The 19,549-nt window shown below is 34.7% G+C and overlaps 1 protein-coding gene across 7 annotated transcripts in view; it reads right to left on the bottom strand.

Annotated features, from left to right (window-relative positions):
• LOC136849181 (uncharacterized) overlaps positions 1–19,549 on the bottom strand; it is a 1,024,479-nt gene that overhangs the window by 780,971 nt on the left and 223,959 nt on the right. The window contains exon 2 of one of the 7 annotated variants that reach the window (XM_067122298.1): positions 17,628–17,662. The exons of the other annotated variants lie outside the window; for them this stretch is intronic. The gene's annotated coding sequence lies outside the window, so the exon portion shown is untranslated. The remainder of the gene's footprint in view (positions 1–17,627; positions 17,663–19,549) is intronic. 7 annotated transcript variants of the gene reach the window in all.

Below are 19,549 nucleotides of genomic sequence, written 5' to 3'. Positions count from 1 at the left end.
AGCACATCACATAATTCTGGGATGGTTCATTTTCATCACCTGCTGCCAAGGGAAATGAGAGCTTTGAGCCAGGACATGAAAAGACTGCTCGCTAAAAGGAGGAGAATTTCACAAAATACGACGAATGCAACCTGCAAACTACAAAACACCTTTGTTCTCTCGCAATGGCAACAGAGTAATCCATATTTTTCATGTTTCCTAACACTGTCAGAATTCCGTAACTAAACATTTGGTAAATCATTTTTTTCCTATTTTTAAGTACCATGATGAAAAATGAAACTATTCAATTAATACTACATGTCTTTAGAGTGCATTGTGAAAAGAAACTTATTTAAAACGCTATAATTTACCATTACAACTTTGCTTCATCACGTTCAAGCCAGGTCCCTGAGAATACTTCGAGAGCGTTAACAAATACAAGCAGGGCTGCAGATAACGAAACCAAGCTCATTTCGGAAAACTTACAATGGAGTTAAGTAGACAGGAAAGACGCTGTCGGCCAAACACTGTGCCAACAGGGAGTGTTGATAACTGCCAACATATTTTAGAAGTACCTCCGAAATGACAACGTTCTACGCTCCAAAACCATCATCAGACTACCGTACAAATAATAAAAAAACTGAAATTATTTAATATATTTGAAAACAAAATAATCAAGAAGCAATAGCTATTTTGGTCTTCCAAATGTTACAGTAAGTTAAGCTGGTAAGGTAAACTACAAATATATAAAATCAGATAAGAAATAAGTCAGACAATTCCAGACGACGAGGTATATCATTAAACAGTAAAGTTACAGCTTCTTCAACCTACGAGTATCCGTAACATTAACAGGATGACGGAATTTGAAAGGAATGGCTCACCTGAACTTTACTGTCTGATGATGTACACTACAAAGCTGTGTGGCATTAAAGACGACTTAGCCTACAAAGCTACGGGATTTGCGATCTGAGAGCTTCAATGTGAATATCAAAAGCCTAGCCATTAAAGCGGATTGTCACAGTTCTACTCGACGTCTACGAAGATTAGAGATAGCCGGGGACAAAGGCCTGATCTCAGTGCGCCTGATTCTACTCTTTCCTCTCATTTTATCTCAGGGGAGCCCTACCAGAAAGTTATTAGCCTTATTAAATTGTTCAACATGAATAATAACAATTAGCTGTATTACTAGTTAAAATAGAAGTATTTACCCAGTTAAAGCTACGTAAACCACGAGTAATTGGGTAATTGTACGCATGAACGACTGGAAAGAAATGGGGTAGGAAAACGGTAAAGGAAATCTTATTAAATTAACCGATGGCTGAGGCTTCAATGTTTGCTCTCCCAAATTAGCCCCTACGTTTGTCTTACAGGAGTAACCTTTTATCACTGCATCTCATATACGTAAGCGTTGTGAGTAGTACTGTGACCATATAATGCATCATCTCTCTCTCTCTCTCTCTCTCTCTCTCTCTCTCTCTCTCTCTCTCTCTCTCTCATATATATATATATATATATATATATATATATATATATATATATATATATATATATATATATATATATATATATATATATATATATATATATATATATATATATATATATATATATATATATATATAATGTGTGTATACATACATATAAAATATTTTTATATACGTCTTTCCCTAACAGTGGGTGGCTCTAGATGGTGTTATCCTCGGCAAGTTTTTAAGAATAAGGTTGCTAGCACCGTGTATTTAGCTTTCTGGTTGCCATCAACAACAGTCGTTTGACTATCAAGTACGTAGTCCAAGACCTGAGTCACGAGAGGTATAGCAGGAGTTAGCAGAACTGCCTTAACCATCAGTCTTCCCTGAGTTTTAGACCAGGAACCTTTTCTGGTGTGGTAACATTTTAACCACTTGACCGCGGGTGAATCGTCCCACCTGGTGGGGTGAAGAATGTTTTGCCATGGACCCCCATTTTATTATTATAAAATTATTATTATAACTGACAATTAGCAACATTCAGGCAGAAAATGTGCATGGTGTATTACTGCTCTCCCTTCCTTATGAATATCGGCATCAGTAATGCACGAACAATCAATCTATAGGTTCAAAGTACAAGTAATGAAAGACTTTTGTTCTGAGCAGAATAACTACGGCATGGGGACTAACAGAAAACTTATGTATTCCATCACTTTCGCTCTTTCACTCTCTCACTATCCCACCTGAGACCCATGGTAGCTGGTGGGTTGGTTGGCTTATGCCAGAAAGAGCCCTTCCTCTAAAGCAGTCGGCAAGTGTAGCAACAGAAATTCCACGACAGTTTACTGACAACCAACAACCAAATGTTTAATTCATTGCTATGGTCACCAGAGGCACAAAAGGTTCAAGAGAAACTGACCTCTCTATAGCTCCTCGCCTGGGATCTATCAGAGAGAGAGAGAGAGAGAGAGAGAGAGAGAGAGAGAGAGAGAGAGAGAGAGAGAGAGAGAGAACCTTGCCATATCAAGCTTATAAGGGTTAACACTGAACGGCATAATAATATTTTTACTGAATCACGTATAATGAGAGACAGAGGGAGGGCACTGAAAATTCATGATTCAAACTAGCTTTAATCAACCAAAGAATTTTCTTCCGTATCTGTTGTCATATATACTAAAATTTTCCTGCAAGAAAAAAAAAACGAAAATTCCTCGCAACTTTCGAATTCGATTACTTTTTTCTTATCACACCTTAATTAACTGTCACTTTCGCTTCGTTGAGCATAAATGACTTTCCCTCCACGTCTTCAACAGTTTATTTTATATTTTCATAAGACTTCTCTCTCTCAGCATTCTGTCTCCTACAGCAATGCCCCCGACGTTTTATTTCTCTCTATATACCGTCATCTCTTCCCTCTATCTGGCTCTCTCTTTATCATCCTCACTTTTCACCTCGTGCGAAAAGTGAATAAGTTAGGAAAGTTAATGGTCTATCTTGCACCTCATTAAGATGAGGGAATATGACGATGTATCTTGGGAAAAGATTAATTGCTTTCTCTTTCCTAACGAAGGGGTTGCCTACTCTCTTGTCTCCTCATTTTTCTCTTCTTTGAGGTTATTCCTCTCGTTTTTCAATCTCAGTGTTCATCTCTCTTAATTATCATTTTACCCAATTTTCTTCACTCGCTCTCTCACGCATTTCCTGACACCCTACCTAACGGCGTCTCTCTCTAATTCTCGCTCTCTCGTCTTTAGGGTCATTATTCCCACCTTTCATTTTGATCCTTTCCATAATTTATGAATTACTTCGTAAACGCCTCTTTTTAAACCTGCCTCCATCCTCCTCCTCCTCCTCCTCTCTTTCTCATTCAGGGTTGCTCCTAGCGCAGTTCTTTTTTTTTACAGTTTATAAATCATTTCGAAACTCTTTCTTTTCCCTTCGTTAAGTCACTGTCTTATCAGGTCTATCCTTCCCTTCCTCTAGTGTTTATATTTACTCCTGTTTGTTTTTAATCTCAAAATATCGTTTAGAATTTATGAATAAATTTCAACCCCTTTCTCATAGAAAAATCATTTTACGCCCAGTCTTAATTTTTTTTTCTCTCTCTCTCACTTTCTCTACACACACACACACACACACACACACACACACACATATAGATGTGAATATACATATATGTCTGTGTGTGTGTTTGTGTGTTTGTGTGTTTATGTGTTTAGGGTAAGTGATTTCGATATTAAGTAATACATACATTGCTCAGTAACTAAAACTGTCTTTTCTGAATGAAAATCTCATCCCATGTCCGTCTCGTTTATTCATTTTTCAAACAGAAAAAAACAGTACATAAAAATCAGTGAGATTTCAAAAACATCCTCCGATTATTAATATCCAGCATATGTTTTTAAATCATAAATTTGAAATTAAATCAGAAATTAAAATAATAACGCTTAATGAAATATAAAATATTTTACTCAAACTTTTAACGAAATAGCCTGTTAAATGATTAAATCCTCAGTTTACACATGGGTAAAAATAATTATGAATTTGACGGCCACTTTTCAGACAAATTCCTTCTTCAGACCTAACCGACATGAGGTATGTCAATTGAGCTATAAAATAATGGGAAGTCATGTACTATACTAACCAAGATTAGTTCTTTCCCTACTGTCATTCGCAAATCTTTCTTTAAAGTGTCTCAAGCTGAACGCTTGAAAGCTCCACGGGAATAATTCAAGCATCCTACATTTCTTGGCAGTATATAGTGCTCTAACCAGCATTAAAATTATTTCGAAGTTGGGGAACTTTGGCGTTAGGAAACGGCTTCTGTTATGAAACATATGACAGAGGACAGCCCTGCCTTTAGGAAGCAATTTATGTGAATCATTGGCATGAATCGATAACAGAGTAACTCGGTAAAATTACTGTTTTTCAAGTGGTTTCTCAACTTTTTATTTGACTCGTTGGAGGTTCTATGTCACTATTTGTGGAATATGGGTCTTCTCGAGTACTCATTTAGAGGAGAGGTCTGATTGATTTAGCTGGAGATTCTGGAACCCTAAAGCCTGCTGTGCTAGTTCTGGCACAATCGCTTGTTCTACAAGAATGTACACAAATTTTGGCAATAACAATATACCAATGCAAATGGAAGTTCAAACTGCAGAGTGTGTGGGAACCGTGAACTTGTAACAGCACAGATTTCTTTCTAGGGAAAGCCCGAAAAAAGTTTTTTTAATTAAAAGATTCAGTATCTATACATTAAGCATCTGTTATGGAGCAGAGATTGAGACGAGCAAGACTGCACAAACCAAGCGTGGTTCTTCAAGAAAAGTACCAGTGAAGTCAAGCGATAATAGACCCGCCTGTGAAAAAGAGGCAGGTTAAATGATTCAGCAAATACCGTAGAAGGTCATCCCTATATGGCAGCCGTTTAGCAGAAGTGGCGCTGTCGACCAAATTAACCCGACTCCTTGTGACAAGGAAAATGACTCCTTCTGTCTCAAAAGAACGAATTAACGAGAGACCTTTAATATTTCGACAACTCCCGTGCGTCTTTTTTTTCTTCTTCTTTTTCTTCATCCTTTTTTTTAGCTCCATCTTCAAAGAGGGCGAGTCATCTTTCGTTTGACTCCACTTAATGGAAAAATAATTACTGGGTCACACTTATAATGAAAGTTCTATTAGGTCTCTCTCTCTCTCTCTCTCTCTCTTAATTTTTCCTCTCTAATCTGATCTTTATGTAATTACTGAATCGCACTATAGGAAAAATTACAAGACTTGAAATAAAATCTTATTAAAAAAAAAAATCCTTACAAAGATTCTTTCTTTCGCGATTGTGTGCTTGTGGGTAATTTTTCGCACAAAGGGATTATCAAGCAAACAAAGGTTACTGAGATGGGAGAGTTATACGGTGTTTAATTAACAAATAATTAGTCCTTACAGGTTTCTAATAACTAATAATTTATTACATCATAAACGTAATTAACTGTTCTAATATCCGACAGATAATCGTATTCTATTTCTTCATTATTATCATTTTAAATATCAAGTGCTCATAACTAAATACTGTCGAGCTAAGGTAACAAAGAGGTTGTCCATGATTTATGCGACTGCAAACTTGGAAACGCTCAGCATCATTATCTTTATTCTTGTTTGATTGAGAGGGCAATTAGGGTGTCGAGAAAAAAAACAACAGTGGGCAATTCAAATGTGGAGAGACAAATAGATGCAATGGGAACTAAACTGCAGACAAACAAACAGATACGCAGGGAAACTAGAGAAGAAACAAATAGATACCGTGGGCAATCCATGTACATGCCGGGAATCACACAAATACAGTGGGAAAATAAAGTGCAGAGAAACAAATAAATACAGTGGGAAACAAAGCGCAGAGTAACAAATAAATACAGTGGGAAACAAAGGGCAGAATAACAAGTAAATACAGAGGGAAAATAAAGCGCAGAGTAACAAACAGATGCAGTGAGCGGGTAGAGTACGCAGAAATAAACGTATACAGTGAGAAATTAGAGTGCAGAGAAATGAAAAATTTAGAAAAACGGATACACTTGGAAACCAAAGTGCACAGAATCAAATGGATAAAGTGGAAAGCTAAAGCGCAGATTAACAAATATATGCAGTGAGAATGTAACGCGCAGGGAAATAAACATAGAGCAAACAAATTAACACGCAGAGAAAATTTTTTGAAATCACAAGCTCTGAATTGTACACGCTAAATAACTCTGTTCAATAGCACAACTTTCAATGCCGTATATCAATCTTCCAACGGAACCACAAATACAACACTGGTAGTCGCACTTATATCCTTAATAATTAATAATGTAACAACAACAGTAAGGATGGTCTTTGTCATACCACAATACATAGGTTAACTGAAGCTTTCAACTTACTGCAAAGATCATCCTAAGATATGAAGCCATGTTCTTGAATGTGATCGCTTCTGAAAATGGTACCAGCATTCTTGGATGATCAAAACAAGCTCGCCTCCGGAAGAAAAATTACTCGGACACTAATAATAATAATAATAATAATAATAATAATAATAATAATAATAATAATAATAATAATAATAATAATAATAATAATTATTATTATTATTATTATTATTATTATTATTATTATTATTATTATTATTATTATTATTATTATTATTATAAATGTTTTTGCTGTTCAAAAAAGTGTGTAAACAAATATCACAAGCGATCAGAAGTCTGCTTTTTTTAAGGCAAGGTGAATTATATATTCTGGAATAGATTAGTATATAAGTTTTTAAAAGACATAAAAAAAACTTACAATATATACATATATATATATATATATATATATATATATATATATATATATATATATATATATATATATATATATATATATATGTGTGTGTGTGTGTGTGTGTGTGTGTGTGTGTGTCTGTGTATTCATTTGTGCCAGATGAAAAATATTTAGAAAACATTTTCACACAGAGAGAGAGAGAGAGAGAGAGAGAGAGAGAGAGAGAGAGAGAGAGAGAGAGAGGGATCATTATAATGAGGTGGAAAACTACTAAAAAGTTATGATAACTTCGTTGGCTTTGGTGCCAATATAAATCTAGTGGCACTCTCATCCAAAGAAGCAACGACAGCGCGGATGACGAAGGGGACGTGTGATTTCGGCAGGAGATAGTTCGAGTGACAGGGGAAATTACTAAAATGTCATTCAAACGTTCATAAGGATATATTATCTCGCGGGAACAGGAGTAACTCGTAGAATTGCTGTCATTCAAACGTTTAAGAAGAAGTCTCTGGTGGAATATGAACATCAGCTAAAATCACTTTGCTGTCAATCTAACGTTTCTGGAGATATCTCGGAGTAAATTTTCACTGAATCGCTAAAAGGGAAATCTCGAAAGAATACTTAACTGTGAAATAAGAAATAAAAACGGATTCTGCAGAAACAATAGCAAATAATACCATACAACGCAGGCTACATAAAACTGTAATCTCAAGTCATAAAATGATTAGGAATTAATTCACAGTGATTTTAATAATTAAAGTATTTGAGGAAAAATGTGACCTATAAAGAAGTGTGTGTGCGCGCCTGTATTTTATAAATTTGAAAGTGTAAACTGCAAAAACTCCTTGTACACAACTAAAGGAGGCACTACAGATAAAGGAATGTATAGAATGGCAAATATCGGTTCAAAATTTCGTACCAATTCGTACGCATATTACGCTTTGGAGGTTATGATGAAACTGATGTAGCCCTTTAATTCCGACATTTTTACGTACCAGTTATATTAAAGGATAAGCACTATCTCCCTGAGGTACTTTGCAATTTTAGTCTTGTTGTACCTTAATCAATATTTAGGCACTTTCTAAATGAATGGTTTTAAGGTATTTTTAGTTTATTTTGCGTTCTTGCCGTCTGTTCAAAATACTTATTCTAGTCGCATCTGACAGCACGAGGGCATTGAAAAACTAAAGAAAGTATAAACAAAGCAAGTAACACGGTTTTACAGGAACAAAATGGGAGTTCATTTGATAAGTTGAAAACTGAGACTGGATTACCCCTCGCTTACCGATGGCTAGGTTCCAAATCTCAGGTCGTTAGCCCAAGCGAAAATCTGCGTTTTTCGGAATTTAAATTAGCCTTAGACTGTTTGAGAGCGTATATTACCTTAGTCAATCTCTTTTATTAGGCATGAAAACGGCAGTTTTACAACATTTATACGATCTACAATATTCTACAGATCTTTTTAAAGATATTTAACGGTAAGCTCCTCCATTCAAGCCTACAATAAAAAACCATATCTCTTCTGAATCTTTATGAATGTTTTTCTCTTCGTTCAAAGAATTCCCATTTCAACACTTAGATTCATTCTTGTATTCGGAAGCCTCATACTAAAAGCCTCTAGATAAGATGCTTTCATAAAAAGTATTATTATTCAACTACAACTGGTAACAAAAAAAATCCTATATGAGCATAGTACTCACAGAATTAGAAACGAAATCATACATAAGAATTTCAATTGATGTTTAATGTATTTCTTAAGAAGTCAGTTTTTACCTCACCATTTTATAAAACCGTTTTAAAGAGCGTTTCAAATGTTGAGAGAGAGAGAGAGAGAGAGAGAGAGAGAGAGAGAGAGAGAGAGAGAGAGAGAGAGAGAGAGAGAGAGAGAGAGAATTACAAGATTCTGTCCGAGACGCGTGGGATATTAAATAAGGTCTAAGCCATATATATGCTTTTTATATATATATTTCTCATATTTTTTTCAAGGTATTTCCTTCCGTTATGTGTGCAGATGATACAGAGCAGTGGAGAGTTAGTAATGCAATTTACTTAATGCTGCAATTTAGGACATTTGTCGAGAGCGCAGAAGCGTTTAAATACTCCCACAGAAATAGCATCACTTTCTGACCCATTTTTGAAATTTTTCATTTAAATCACTGAATCCGCTCCTCATACATAATACAGTATATATCCACATATGTCTGAATTTACACTTCCATAAAAGCTATGTGTTCACCTATTCAAACTGATTTTTATGGTGCGAACGTGAGCTTTTGGTTATGTCTAGCGACTTCCAAAATAAGCTTCCAAACAGAGTGAGGAGAAAAGAAAAAATCACAGTAGGTTAAATAGAATAATCATTTATATTTAAGTCAATTACATTACCACGGAATTAACTGATTCATACCATTATAAAATAAAGCATTGCAACATTATACTTCTCTCACGAAGAAAAACGTGTTAAAAATCAGTGCATTTATTCATAAAAATTTTCCATTCAAATGGTTCTTTGTCAAATTAAGTGATATTTTCTTTTAAAATCACATAAAGCTAGAGGTCAAGGACCAAGAAAGTCACCATTCCTCTAATCCCTCAAAAGAGCAACGCATACAAACTCTGCAGACTTCCAAGTCTCATCAATGACCCACTGATGCTTCCACCAAACTGCATTGGGCTTGATGCAAGCATCAATGACGTTTGGTACCTTAAAAAGGCAGCGACGTTTATCATCGCAACTCGCAGCCATTTCGTTTCATCCGGCCCTGACACTTGGCGCAAGCATATAAACTCTCATGACAGATTTCGAAAAGATCGATGTTATTCGAGTATCAAGAGGAAGACTTCAAGAGTCAACACAGACATGGGCCACCACTCACGAGCAAACAAAGGCGGACGCCTGGAGAATTGACTTTTTAATGCAGCTGACAGCGCAAATTTCTGCGAAATGGATTCGAAGAAAGGACAATATCTTTAGGAGATGAAACGTAAATAGGTAACGGACCTTGACAGATATTCCTCCCAGTATATCATGAATTTAAATGAAATAAAGACTTCCTTAACAGCTTCTCATAAATCAGTAGATGTCTGTATCTCGCAGAATGCTGAAAACATCATCCCACAGAATTATGACAACGCCTAATAATATCTTACCGACAGAGTGCTTAGTCTTTTACTTGCGTCTTGCTGTATTGTCAAACCTGCACACACTATCCATGATTCTTTTTTGTGTACTAGTTCCTTTCGTTTTGAAGAGGACAATCCATTTACGGCAGAGGGCTAAGAAGGTCATTCAACGCCATGTCTCTGCTAAAGGATGAATGTTTTTATAAAGTGTTAGGCAAAGAAGAAATATTAGATCATGCACCACCAATTCTTGTATATGTATATATATGTATATATATATATATATATATATATATATATATATATATATATATGTGTGTGTGTGTGTGTGTGTGTGTGTGTGTGTTTTTTGTATATGTGTGTGTGTACACACACGCATATACTATACATATATATTAATTTATATACACATAAATAAATATACTTAAATATATATGTATAATATATATATAGATATATACATATATATAAATATATTAAATGAAAAATATACATATAAAGGCGTCGGCTTTAAATATATCTGTCCTTAAATATGATATGACTTACAACCGTTTTTCAATATATAAAATCACAATAGCAGTATATACACATATATATATATATATATTTGCATGTATATATGTATATATATATATATATATATATATATATATATATATATATATATATATATATATATATATATATATAACATAACATTACATGCAGCATCTTCACAAAGGATACGAAATGGGTGAATTTACTTTTCCTGTTATCTAAGTTTTCAGGAAGGGAGGGAGGGAGGGCCTATCTTCGCGCTAAGGCGGCGTACATCACTGTCATGTGAATATCCCATAACTTTATTCACTATTGTGTCCTCGAAATTTACCCCTCTCTCCCTTTATCTTCCTGGGTTTAAAAATTCCTCCCTTTTGCTCCACCTTTATTTCCCCTTTCTCCTTATTCCCCTATTTATCACTTCTTCCCTCCATCTCCTCACTTCCACAACCATTATCACAGGCTGTCACCGCCACCTACTTTTTCCACAGCCGAGTTTTTCATCCTGAAATATTTTTATTGTGAAGGAATTTCGAGTTTTTAACACTTCCTGCCTCTAAAATATTTTGCTTCATAATAAACGGCAAATGACAAGTTCAGTCTTTTATAAATCATTATTAAAAACATTTTTTATCACGTATGATTCCCGATATCCCGGGCATTGCCCACAATACCCCTGGTGAGTCCTGTTATAAATTCATTCATCTAAATGTTTATTTCCGGATTACATTTTTCAAGAAAACTTGTAACATTATTAATACACATTCAATTTTTTTGCATAACTTTTCCATTCGTCCATGAATTCTAGAAACAAAGGAGTAAGAAAATGGAATGGTTATGATTTCCACTTAAACTGCTACCTATCAAACACTTAAATATTCTATTCTCTTACTCTTTGTCCGATTTCCCTTCTTTTTCAAATATTAGCAATCTATGATACAGGAAGCTTGCTTCCACTTTATAGACTGTCCTTCACGAATGCATGGTGATGTTGAAAAGCATTTTTTAAAGTAATAATAATAATAATATAATAATAATAATAATAATAATAATAATAACAGAGTTAACTTTTCATTCCTCCTGTGACAACATGAACTTATTCAAAGGCATTGTTTCACCGAACTTATGGGTTATTTGTATATCCACATTAAATCCCATAAAAATCCTCCAGTAGCCAAAAATTGTTTTAGAATGTACAGACCACTGCTCCCAAGTTTTGACACGTTTCCTTATTCCGTTTTTACCGAATCTTACAACGCTTTGCACTTTAAGATGATAGCCTATCGCCTCCTTCGGGTTAAGCCTACTCCTTTTTTTTCACCCTTACTTATCCTTCTCTTTTGGCTTGAGATACGGAAAGGCATTGGAATGTCGATCCCACTGGCCTCTCTTTTTAAAAAAAACCCAGTCCGAAATTAGATGACATATAACTAGTCACCAGTAGTTGACATAACTAATTAGAAATAATGAGTACATATCGTTTTCATTACGAGATTATTGAAGTTATTCGAGATCTGAGTTTGCCTAGTCAACACTGGAAACAGAGGTTAAATATAAATACATCAGATTCTATATAAATAAAACCGAAGATTCAGCAACGTTGAGTAACCTTCTAAACTAACTGCACGCATACGCATATATATATATATATATATATATATATATATATATATATATATATATATATATATATATATATATATATATATATCTATATATATATATATATATATATATATATATATACATATATCTATCTACATATGTATATATATATATATAATTATATATATAGATAGATATATATATATATATATATATATATATATATATATATATATATATATATATATTACATATTTCGATATTCGTCTCTAAAGCCAGCCTGTTAGCTGCGTCCTACCCCTATCCCAATATCGTACGATGTTGGGGAACAGAAAGCCGTTACGACAGGTCATGATAGTAAATGGGTTGCTGGACTGACCCTTAGTTAATCTTAACTATAGGACATATTTCCTTTGACATTTGTGCTGGATGTTATTTGCTTCTTTCAGATGTACCGCTGTCCTGTGCTCGCCGCGAGAGTCAAGGGGACGACATTATGACCTGACCCGCTCCATTCCCCGACACCAAAGTGCAAGGTCGCCTCACTTTTAACTGCACTAAGTCTGGTACTTTCTGTCCTCCTCGCACTGGCCACGTGTCGGAACTTCTAAGAGGAAGTGGCCTGAATCCATCTTTTGCACACGAGCTGCATGCACAAATGCAATATGGTACGTCCTGAAATCGCAAGTAACGCCAGTGTTCTTTTCCTATTCCTGAATTTTTCTCAACTTTCAGTGTTTCCAAATTTTCATTCTCCTTAACAAGGTCCCTTTGTTTCCCCCATCCTAGCACGCACATTTTCCCTCATGACTTGGTCCAAACCTGAATTAAGTTTGGCCTGTAATAATAATTAGAGCATTCCCACCATAGTGTTACCATGTGCTAACTAAATCTAATTAATAATTCCCTCCATCGTGAATGATTAATTTCATGTGAGAGAAAGCCTTTTTGTAACTGAATGCTAACCTGGAATTCTTTTCCAGAATTCTTTTGTCTGGCTCTTCGGGTTCTGCCCCTGCCCTTGTGAAACAATTGCCTTAGAAGACTCAATTCCACCTTGCCATGGGCAAGACACTTCTGCAATCGACAGTCTACAAGGGCCACGTGTTAGGCCCTCAAGCGTTAATGTTGTGCTAATGTTAAATAATTTTATCAGCCAGTCTTAAGTATTATAAATGATTCGTTTCAAACTCTTTGTAGGGCTATAGCTTTCTCATTTTTATTTATTTGCTACCTGCAGTTATACTTTTTATGGCACATTGCATGTGCCTTGATTGTTGAACTGCCAGTGTCCATATTAATTCCTAGCTGCAAATCTGTAAATAAATCAATTTAGTCTAACCGACTGGTTTGAAAGGTGACCTTCCCATTTTCTTTGAACAGATGTAATATCAAGGTAATTCATACTGTTAATTACATTTATTGCTAATGTTCTGAGATACAGGTGTTCCCCTAAGGCAAAATTCATTCAAAATTCAATTTAACTCTTCCAAACAGGACACACAAACACATACACACACACACACACACATATATATATATATATATATATATATATATATATATATATATATATATATATATATATATATATATATATATATATATATATATATATATATATATATACTTACCCATATATGTAATTATATGGTAAGTATTTATAACTGTCTCCTGACATTTTACTCCTAATGTTTTTTCCTTATTCTCAATTTGACAAAATCTTTTAGATAGTGTTACATTATCATACCATGACTGATGTCCTTAAAGGAATACACATCTTTCCAAATGATTTGTGAGTTTTGTCTTCACAGTTGTATAATATCTTTAGGGATGGGATAATGCAGAAAGTCCTAGACAGCACAGGGATGATAGATGGAAAGTTATGGGAAAAGAAAATATGCCATCACGGAGTGTGCAACGCTAAATACTTGCAGTTTACACAGTTCTGACTGGATAAAGTACAGAAAAACTGCACAGACTACTGACAGAACTGACACTGGGGAATAGAGCTGAAAGTGATACCGATGAAAAATAAGATTAAAAATATAAACGGAAGCCCGGGAGATGACACGATTGATGTTCATAGGGATGGTGGGAGATGGAAGCGGATGATACGTACAAGCATTAGAGAGTACCGTAGATGCAAAGTTATGGGAAAAGAAAATATGCCATCATAGAGTGTGCAACGCTAAATACTTGCAGTTTACACAGTTCTGACTGGAGAAAGTACAGAAAAACTGCACAGACTACTGACAGAATTGACACTAGGGAATAGAGCTGAAAGTGATGCCGATGAAAAATGAGGTTATAAATATAAACGGAAGGCCAGGAGATGACACTATTGATGTTCATAGGGAAGGTGGGAGATGGAAGTGGATGATACGAACATGCAATGGAGAGTAAATACAATGGGTGACGGCAAGATGATAGCAGAGGTGAATCCCACAATAAATGAACGAAAGAAGCAGATTGTATGAAAATGATATGGAAGAAAAGACTGCCTATGGAAGCTAGAGCTATAATACATGAAGAATTGCTAAGGCCACTCTTCTCAATGAAAATCAAAATCACAAGTAGATGCTGAATATGAATGGGGGAAGAAGGGTTGTGTTAGAGTGAAAGAAAGAGAAGTGAACAACCAGAGCACCTCTTGTCACCATTTCCCAAGCAGACTGTCTTTAATTTCATCTACTGTTCTTACATTCCAAGGGGAAGAATGGTAATTATCTGTTAGCCAGACGCAAGTAACTCTTCTTTGAGAAGAAAAATCTCAAAGAGGCTCTCAAGAGTTCTTTTATCACAGGAATGCTGGAATGCTATTATAGTTCTACACTTTTTTATTCATATGCTCTTAAAAAAAAAAAGCAAGTCTGTTGGGCAAAAAGGAGGCAGGGGCAGAGCTATCCTTTACCATGGTGTTCTACTGGAATCTTTGGAACGGGAATAAGAATATTAAACTTGGGCCGAATGCCAAGCGCTGGGATATGCGAGATCATTCAGAGCTGAAAGGGAAAGTGAGAGTAAAGGAGATTTGAAATGTGTAACAGGAGGAAAACCTTGCAGTTACACTATGAAACAATTATTAAGAGAGGTTGGAAAGTAAGGTGGAAGAAAGGTAATGTGAACGGAGGTACAGTAAAAGGAATGAAAGGGGTTGCAGCTGGAGGCCGAAGGGAAGCTGCAAAGAACCTTAAGGGATGCCATTACTGCAACATGAGCCGGGATAGGCCTAATGTATTTTGCTACATTTGGTAAAACCTAAGGCCTATCTTCAGGTACCTGTATCTCGACAAACCACCTAACGCAATTCAATACCAATGGAATATCCTAGTATCACCCTATAACATCTGGTAAGGAAACCTAGCGCAAGTTTTATCTGCTACAACACTACTGGCATGAACTTCACTGTTTTATGATGTGACACCGGAGTCCGGAGGAAAACACTAGATTTTACTTCTTGTTGGACAAGATAAATTAGGATTTCTGCAGTTCTGTGCAACAACCGACATGGAAAGATTTAGGACCACACCATCGTCTCAGGCAGGAGTAAATTCAATATTTGCAAACTCAAGAAAATAGCCTAAATTTTCCACAATACCAAAAGACTACCTCGCACACGTTCAAATTTCTGACTCAAAAGATATCTTATACTGCAACTTGCGAACAGTAGCGAATCTACATCATCTCTCTCTCTCTCTCTCTCTCTCTCTCTCTCTCTCTCTCTCTCTCTCTCTCTCTCTCTCTCTCTAAGTAATTCAATGTGCACAACTCGGGCGTTTATAAGACATCTTATATTATCGAAAATGAAAATGAGCAACCTTATGAACGCATATCAATGAAAGAGAAAAAATGAGGGCAAACAAAATAAGATGAGGGACGATATAACAACACACAAAAAAATAAAAAAATAGAGAGGTTTGGTAAATTATATTGATGACTGATGAAGTATATTATTCATATAAATGCATAAACATACATTAATATGTGTGTATGTATATGTATATATATGCATATATGTGTGTATGTGTATATGTATATATATATATATATATATATATATATATATATATATATAAGCTCTTCACATATAATCCTTTGCTTCAGATTTTCTTTTGCAGTTACAATCTTACTCCTGATTGCAGCCCTACGAAAAAGCTTTGAGAAGAGAGCCAGATGACTGATGAGACTGCCAAGAAAGTATTTACTGAAGAAACGTTAAAAAACAGAGAGAGAGAGAGAGAGAGAGAGAGAGAGAGAGAGAGAGAGAGAGAGAGAGAGAGAGAGAGAATTACTTGCAGATCGCCGAGCTAGAGGTTTTATGTGAGAGACAGAATTCCTCGCATGTTAAAAACGTAGAACTATCACAGTCCTTTGAACTTGACAAACAGATCAGTCCTACAACAGCGAACTGCATACCACTTCAAATAAACATCATTTTCATTTATTAGAATGTAACTCTCTAGACTGTAAGCTGCATGAAGGTTAGTTAAACTCATATATATTACATCACGAATAACTCTGCAACATTAAACAAAGGGTACACTTCCAGCGACATAAGAATTCAGATAACTCAGTACAATAATATAACAATAATATTAATAAATAAAACATCAGGCTTATAGTGAAATATCTGTAATAGAAGTCATACGCTTGAACTTGGCTTATAATGATGTCTTTTAAACAAAACTATAACGAGGCGAAGCTAATAAAAGATATTTCATAATTCTATTCATCCTTCATTCAAATCTTCCCAAACAACACCACCCACGAGATAGCATTATATACGCAGTTTTTATCTGTCTAGCCTTTCCTTCCGTGAGGTTCTATATGATAAGGGTTTCTAGCATTTTTATTGCTGCTGTAACCAAATTGTGGAAAGATCTTCCTAACTAGGCCCTGCATCTCTCATACCACAAGCCATTACTATGTAAGAATGCTGAATGATGGTACTTAGGGCTGAGCTGCAGGGTATTATAAAACATCTCTAGGGAATTGCCGTCTCTACCCTTTATTCAATTACTAAGAATGATAACACACACACACACACACACACACACACATATATATATATATATATATATATATATATATATATATATATATATATATATATATATATATATATATATATATATATAATATACAAATATATCTAATTATATATATTTATACTACAGTATTTTACGCAAATGCGTATATATATATATTACATATATGAAAACCCTTATATATCGGTAACATATATGAAAATATATTATTTATATAAAAAGTCATATATATATATATATATATATATATATATATATATATATATATATATATATATATATATATATATATATATATATATATATATATATATATATATATATATATATATATATATATATATATATGTATGTATGTATGTATGTATATATATATATATATATATATATATATATATATATATATATATATATATATATGTATATATAATTTCATGGTACACTGTGGATAACGGCACCCAGTTCGAATCCTCCTAAAAATGAGCAAAATCTACCTCCAGCTTTAGAATAAAGTCCACAGATGCGAGACGCGCAACTTTACCCCTTGCATCATTGCACATGATCAGAAGGCTCTTACCTTTCTTGGCCAAATGTAGAAGAAATGGTTCTTACCTGAAAGGAATGAATAAACACATTAGTGAAATATCATTGCAATTTACGTTAATAATATTAACTTACTTTTAAAATAATCGTGTTCCTTGAGTTACCATGAACCTGCTAAAACAGACGATAATTACAGTTCATTATTGCATTACTAGATAAACGTTCTTTTGGTGACTCATGAGACGATATCCTGATATTAAAATGGGAGTATGAAGAATTTTTTAAAACCCTTTCACGATAATATTCCACGAAGCCATTACACTATTTTATTCATGAGTCACAGACGACCAAAAATCGAAGATTAAAACCCCAGATCGATTAATACTAAAACGTTATTCAAAATACTTTTATAATTAAGAATGACTTGAAGCCATTAATACGTGAGTCACTAATGAATAAAATGTCTTAATAATTTCCGAATTGAAAACTTAGTCACTTTGAAAGGTTCTCTAATATTTGACTTTAAAATCATGAAGACAAACAAGCAACGACATCATTTTCAAAAATGGAAAAACACGCCTCTGACAGAGAGAGAGAGAGAGAGAGAGAGAGAGAGAGAGAGAGCTAGCACCTAAAGCTAATTATCGACGCATCAAAACAGTTAATAGCATAGATAGAAGTAAACTAATTGCTCCCGGGTCAAAGTGGATTTCAGCGCTCTTGCGTGGAGGACACTGATGGGAAAGGACGAGAAACCGATTATAAGCTAACATCAAATTACACATGCTGGAAATTATTTATTTATCTATTTATCCGGCATCTAAAAATCCTCTATATCAAAAAAATCTTATCTATTTCTTTAATTAGAAAGACATGAGATAAGCCAATGGTTACAAAACAGTGGTTACTCATCCTTACCACAGACCTAAAAGGGTTCTGGTGTGAGCGGCAATAGCTTACGAAGCCCAAATGACACGAGGGTGATTGCAATTTGTTTCAAGGAAGGAAATGATTTGCATAAAGCTAGAACAAAACAAGTCAGTTATTGCTGGCAGAGTAATACCTTAAGCTGTAGTAATGGACTTCGGTCGTTTTGCAGATCTCATGCATAAGGGTACAATTGGCTTCACGAATTTCCCCACACTAGCAAAGGAGACATCTGGCAACCCCACAGTGTTGTTGCTTAATCATTCCTTAATTAAAATTACTTTGTCATTATGTAAATGTGCTTTTCGTCGCGTGTTTGTTTCATAGGCAGAGTTACCAACAGCTTTTTATTTGATAGATACCGGGATATTACCTGCACTATCGAGCTGCCAGATGTCTCCTTAGCTTGAAATGACGTGTACCGAAATTCAAGAGGCCAAATGTGTTGTTCTGCGATAGTACGACACCTCCTCCGAAATTTTCATACATGGAATCAAAATTGTTTCGGTATTTTTCGAATATAGTCAAATAATATATTCATTCTTAGATTGTCCAACAAGATTAGATATATATGCCAGCAAAGTGGTGAACAAAAATATAAAAATGGCCCCTAAACCTAAACGAAAAACAACTTTACCTAGTAATTCATGAAAAAATAAGGTTAAGCTAAAATCGAAGAGTAAGGTCGAGTGTTTTGCATTTCAATTCTGAAATCGATGAAAAATAATGATACAATAACGGCATTAATAAAGTAAACAATGAGACCTGAGTGGAGATGATAATAACAGGGGAAAAGTAATAAACAGAGCTATCTTCTTTTTAATGATAAAACTTTTTTTTTTTAAAGAAACAGGTTAAATATTTCGTAAAATACGAAAGGTGAAATAGACCTCCACAATCTGGATTTGAACGGCATGAAGTTAGATAACATGAAATGTTGGGGATCGTTCAAAAATTACTGCAACAGACTCAGTGGTAAAACCCAACAATAATAGCATACCCCTTCACCAGAACAATGGAAGCATTCCA

Source organism: Macrobrachium rosenbergii, chromosome 20 (assembly GCF_040412425.1).
Source record: "Macrobrachium rosenbergii isolate ZJJX-2024 chromosome 20, ASM4041242v1, whole genome shotgun sequence".
Taxonomy (NCBI): domain Eukaryota; kingdom Metazoa; phylum Arthropoda; class Malacostraca; order Decapoda; family Palaemonidae; genus Macrobrachium; species Macrobrachium rosenbergii.
This window is presented reverse-complemented; position numbering and strand designations above follow the sequence as displayed.